The sequence below is a fragment of the Prionailurus viverrinus genome, chromosome D3 (genome assembly GCF_022837055.1).
Source record: "Prionailurus viverrinus isolate Anna chromosome D3, UM_Priviv_1.0, whole genome shotgun sequence".
Lineage (NCBI taxonomy): Eukaryota > Metazoa > Chordata > Mammalia > Carnivora > Felidae > Prionailurus > Prionailurus viverrinus.
Genome location: NC_062572.1, coordinates 85,148,630 through 85,154,912, shown reverse-complemented (window position 1 = coordinate 85,154,912; position 6,283 = coordinate 85,148,630). Strand labels below are relative to the sequence as shown.

At 37.3% G+C, this 6,283-nt stretch overlaps 1 pseudogene; it reads right to left on the bottom strand.

The window, feature by feature from the left end:
- Positions 1 to 208: 208 nt before the first annotated feature.
- LOC125148688 (10 kDa heat shock protein, mitochondrial-like) lies at positions 209 to 1,390 on the bottom strand (annotated as a pseudogene).
- Between the last annotated feature and the right edge of the window lie 4,893 nt (positions 1,391 to 6,283).

Below are 6,283 nucleotides of genomic sequence, written 5' to 3'. Positions count from 1 at the left end.
TCTCTCTCTTTCTCTCTCTCTCTCTCTCTCTCTCTCTCTCTCTCTCTGTCAAAACAAAACACAACAAAACACACACACACACACACACACACACACACACACACACCTGCCTACCTTTGGCACATTCCCTGTGTTTCCATTCTGAAACAGTATGTTCAGTAAGTTCCTTTTACTGACTCCCAGCAGTTAACAATTATACCGCATAGTTTTATTTTTCCTTCTGTCTTTGGTCCAGCTTGTAGACATCAGGACAGTACATGCTGAAATTGACTGTCAGTGATATGTCAGGGATAGCTTCATTCCAAGAAATAGGAACAAATATACTAGTCTCTACCTTCTGAAATTGTATTTTTCTCACTTTTTTTTTAAGTTTATGTATTTATTTTGAGAGAGAGAGAGAGCTCTGAAGGGGCAGAAAGAGAGGGGGAGAGAGAGAGAAAGAGAGAGAGAGAGAGAGAGAGAGAGAGAGCGAGCACCCCAAGCAGGCTCTGCACCATCAGCATAGAGCCCAATGAGGGGCTGGAACTTGCCAACCATGAGATCCTGACCTGAGCTGAAATCAAGAGTTGATCCCTTAACCAACTGGCCAACCCAGGTGATCCCTCACCTGCTTTTTAATGTAATTGCCAATTCCTTTCATTCTGTAGAAAAATATGAGCAACTATAGTGAGTTTGTTTTCTATTAGACATTGCTTACTTCATATGAGAAGGGGGGATTTTCAGTTACAATATTGCCATATATTTAAAGAAGGTATTTGGATAAAATGACATTGGAAAAAAAATGCCTCCCTTATAAAGAGTTTGACCATCTATTGACAATGTGACCTGAGACTGAGAAGAAAATTAAAAAAAAAAATTAAGGGGAGAAATAAAAGTTACCTCTTTGAAAAAAATTATTTTTTTTGAGAGAGAGAAAGAGTGATACAGAGTATGAGCAGGGAGAGAGAGAGTGGGAGACACAGAATCTGAAGCAGGCTCTAGGCTCTGAGCTGTTAGCACAGAGCCTGATGCAACGTTCAAACTCATGAACCACGAGATCATGACCTGAGCCTAATTTGGATGCTTAACCGACTGAGCCACCCACATGCCCCAAGAATGTCACCATGTCTAAATAACAAATAATCCTTGGCACCTAGAACTAACTTGGTGCTTCCATATTCTGGGAGAACTTTATCTCAACTTTCATGTAAACTCTTTCATGCTAACACGTTGAATTTCTCCACCCCTTCCTTCAGAGCCCAATCCAACAGCCACCACTGTCGCTTGTAATAGTTTTCTTTGAGAATTTTCTGGAAGCATAATGCTTCCTTTGGTTACAGTTTCAGCTGCACTCCTTTCAACTAAAACTATCAAACAGGAGAAGAAATTTTCTAAACACCTGTCCTGCCATGACTCTGGCCACTGCAGTTCATACTCTGCTCTGAAGCTGCTACCACCGCAAGGGGACCCATGATCCAACCTATCCGGTGGGTGGCTCAGTCGTTTAAGTATCCAACTTTGGCTCAGGTCATGATCTCAAGGTTCGTGAGTTCGAGCCCCACAGAACAGAGTCCTGCTCTCTTCGAGCCCCACTGTCCGCACAGAGCCCTCTTCGAATCCTCTGTCCTCCTCTCTGCCTCTCCCCAGCTTGCACTCTCTCTCTCAAACATTTAAAAATAAATAAATATTAAAAAAATTTTAAAGGTGTTATGATATGAAGTAACTTATAAAATTCAAATGGGACGGAATGCAAAAAGATATCTTCAAATGACGTATCAGATAAAGGGTTATTAGTATCCAAAATCTATGAAGAACTTATCAAACTCAACACCCAAAAAACAAATAACTCAGTGAAGGATTGGGCAGGAGACATGAATAGATACTTTTCCAAAGAAGACATCTAGATGGCAAACAGAAACATGAAAAGATGCTCAACATCACTCATCAGGGAAATACAAATCAAAACCACCATGAGATACCACCTCACGCCAGTCAGAATGGCTAAAATTAATAAGTCAGGCAACCACAGATGTTGGTGAGGATGTGGAGAAAGAAGAACCTTTTTGCCCTGCTGGTGGGAATGCAAACTGGTGCAGCCACTCTGGAAAACAGTATGGAGGTTTCCCAAAAAATTATGACCTAGCCATTGCACTCCTAGGCATTTATCCAGGGGATACAGGGGTGCTGTTTCAAAGGGGCACATGCACCCCAATGTTTATAGAAGCACTGTCAACAATAGTCAAAGTATGGAAAGAGCCAAAATGTCCATCGACTGATGAATGGATAAAGAGGTGGTACATACATACATACATACATACATACATACATACACAATGGAATATTACTCAGCAGTCAAAAAAGAATGAAATCTTGTCATTTGCAACAACATGGATGGAACTAGAGTATATTTTGCCAAGTAAAATAAGTTACTGAGAAAAAGACAAATACCATATGATTTCACTCATGTGTGGAATTTAAGAAACAAAACAGATGCACATAAGGGAAGGGAAGAAAAAAAATAATATAAAAATGGAGGCAAACTATAAAAGACTCTTAAAAACAGAGAACAAACCAGGGGTTTCTGGAGAGGTATTGGGTAGGGGGAAGGGCTAAAGGGGTGAGGGGCATTAAGGAGGAAACTTGTTGGGATGAGCCCTGGGTGTTATATGTTAGTGATGAATCATTAAACTTTATATCTGAACTTATTATTACACTATATGTTAACTAACTTGGATTTAAATTTTTAAAATAAATAAGTAAATGAAAAGGTAAATGGAATTATCTGATGTTGATTGTAAAACATGTAAATTATAAAATCCAATTTCCTTTCTATTTTACTGGTATTTCAAAGATATAAAAGATATATTAATGAGTTATGAGGAGTGATTATGAATCTGCTCCTATAATTAAATAAGCTCCTCCTACCTTTTTTTTCTGACTACAAAAGACATATAAATCCACATGGCTATTTATTGCACCCAGAAAAATTGACACACACATATACACAGGTACAATCTTTATATAGTTTATTTAAAATGTTTTATGTTGTACTTGTTTTCTTTCCAGAATCATACCAATGATAAAATTATTACTTTTTTTTTTATAATCTGTAAGAATTTTGAAAGAGTTTAGTCCTTCAGTCTTAAAGACTTTTGTTCATTCTTTCTGCATCCTACTAAAAGAAGTGCAATACTATATTTAAATAAGAATCCTGAGACCTCAAATAAAATAGTATAATTTCAATTTCAGCTGGATTTTGGTGAAGTTCATAATATTGACTACTTGTTAATTTAATTGGTGTATATTATTAGTGTACTGTACTATATGTGATCTAAGCAGTCCTCAGGTACTGGTGTTTACATTGAGAAATAAATTTACTGTAGAGGAGAATCTAGCAAGGAATGTGAGTCATCAGAGAGAAGTGAGAGGGAGGAGTCAAGTGAAAAAAAATGTGTACATTTAAAAAATGGAGAGATTCTACCTCCATCCAATTCGGCTAAGAGAGTAAATGATACAAAGACAGAAAATTTCCCATTTGGATATGGTGGAGTTGTGGGGGAGGCCAATAGTGGGAGAAGGCAAACCTGATTGGACCCTATTCAGGAGAAAAATGGGGTATGATGTGCACCAAGAATAAAAGCAACACCATCAGGACATACTTACATAGAGCAGAGCACTGGGACAATATATGAAGGGAGATATCTGGTCAGAGGAGGGTTTTTATATAATATTGAGATATAGTATCTTTATATGCTGATGTGAATGTTCTAACAAATGATAAAGGAAAAATGGTGGCTCATTTCTGGAGTAAGTTTTTCATCTAGATAATAATTGAAATCCATCGCCAAAGTGCTGTACTTGGCCTTATATATTCAGGACAGTTATTCCACTTTAACAAGAGGAAAGACAAAGTATATGGGTCTCAGGCAGAGTGGGAGATTTAATGAACCATTAAGATGAACCATTGGCAGGATGAGCCATTCCCTTTGGTTGCTTCTCTTTCCCTAGTGAAATAAATCAAGGACATCATCTGTGAATATAAAAGGAAGAGCCTGTGATGGAGAGTGTTTTGACTAGAGAAAATTAGTAGGCTTGATCACCCATGCTGAGAAATTCTGGTGATAAATTCATAGTGAGATAAGGTAGAATGGTTAGCATTTCACTTTGAACTGCTCAAATACAGACATTGAGTAAGTGGAGGTAACTTTCAAGGTAAATGTAACAGAGAGAGAGAGAGAGAGGAACAAGGGAGTTGAAGAGGTGTGCAAAGGAATGATTAATTTCAGAAGCTTTGGAATCCTAGCTGGAAAGGGAGGAAGGTGGAAAGACAGTAGAAAGGAGATGGGCAATGAGTAATTGATAGGCCCAATGGACTGGAGGTCTCTGCTGGGGCAAAGAATGTTTAGAACTTTACTATTCGAGGGGTGCCTGGATGGTTCAGTTAAATGTCTGACTTTGGCTCAGGTCATGATCTCACAGTCGTTGGGTTTGAGCCCTGCATCGGGTTCTGAGATATTAACTAGAGACTGCTCCAGATTCTTTGTCTCCCTCTCTTTGTCCTTCCCCTGCTTGTGAGTTCTTTCTCAAAAAAAATATAAACATTAAAAAAATAACTTTACTATTTGAATTAATTTTAGCACTGTTTAAATTTTCTGTTGACTCTTTAGGTACGACTATTTGCATTAACTTTTTAATTAATTTTAATTGTGTAGTGATTGTTCTTGGGGTACATTATGCCTTCTTAACTTACCACAGTCCACTTAAAGTTTCTAATATTTTATATAAAGTAGAAGAAACTCAAAACAGAATAAATACCTTCCACCCTATGTGTGCACATACGTAACATAATGTGCATATATACAAAACATCTATAACTATTAAGACATAGCTATAGTATTTTCTTTAAACAATAATATATCATTTAAATAAATTAAGAGGTATCATAAATATTTACCAAAATATTAAAAAAATGTTTTCCCCCGTGTTTGCCATTTCTGATGCTCTTTATTCCTTGCTACAAATCTGAGTTGCACATGCTGTCAGTCTGCACAGACTCAATAAATTCTTTTATTGTTTCTTGAAGAATAGGTCTTTTGGTGAGAAAGTCTCTCAATTTTTATCTTAAAATTGCATTTTGCCTTACTTTTGAAAAATATTTCTTTCTGATAATGTTTGTTTTCTTTTCAGAACTTGACAGATATTGTTCCACTGTCTTCTGGTCTTCTTTCTTTCTCTTTTTTTTTAAGTTTATTTATTTATTTTGAGAGAGAGAGAGAGAGAGAGAGAGAGAGAGAGAGAGAGAGCAACCACACTCACAAGTGAGGGAGGAGCAGAGAAAGAGGGAGAGAGAATCTCAAGCAGGATCTGCACTGTCAGTGCAGAGCCTGATGTGGGGCTCGAACTCACAACCCGTGAGATCATGACCTGAGCCAACATCAAGAGTCGGTCGCTTAACCGACAGCCACCCAGGTGTCCCTGGTCTTCTTTATTTCTGATGAGAAATCAGGTGGTTTACAACATGATTTTACTGTATGTGATCAATCATTTTATCTCATGCTTATTTTAATATTTTCCTTTTATTTTTGGTTTTTAGTAATTTCATGATTTGATGTCTAAGAGTAGCATTCTTTCTATATATCTTTCTTGAACTTTTGTTAGGTAGTTTAGGTAGTTTTGTTAGTTTTTTTAGGTAGGTCACAAAAAAATTGGGGAATATTTTTAAAGGCTTCTGATTTTTTTTAATGTTTATTTATTTTGAGACAGAGAGAGAGAGGGAAAGAGGGAGGGAGGGAGGGAGGGAGAGAGAGAGAGAGAGAGAGAGAGAGAGAGAGAGAGAATCCTAAGCAGGTTCCATGCAGTCAGCATGGAGGCCAATGTGGGGCTCGATTTCACGAACCATGGGATCATGACCTGAGGTGAGATCAAGAGTCAGACACTCAACTGACTGAGCCATCCAGGTACCCCAAATTTGGGAACTTTTTAGTCATTGATTTTTCAAAAACATTTTGGCCCCTTATCTCTTTTCTGGACCTCTTTTGGTTGTGTCCCAATGTTCTCTGAGGCTTTTCTCATTTTTCTTTTTAATCTTCTATTTTTCTTCCTTTTCTGAAAATCCCATGATGGCCAATGGTCCATATCCAAGTTCACTAAGCCTACCTTTTGCCATTATTTGTCTGATCTTAAGTCCTTTCAATGAATTTTACAGTTTAGATATTGTAAATATCAGTTTTAGAATGTTAATTTCTTCTTTTTTTTCCCCTATTGCTCTGTTGAAATTCCCTATCCCCAACCATATTTTTTGTTT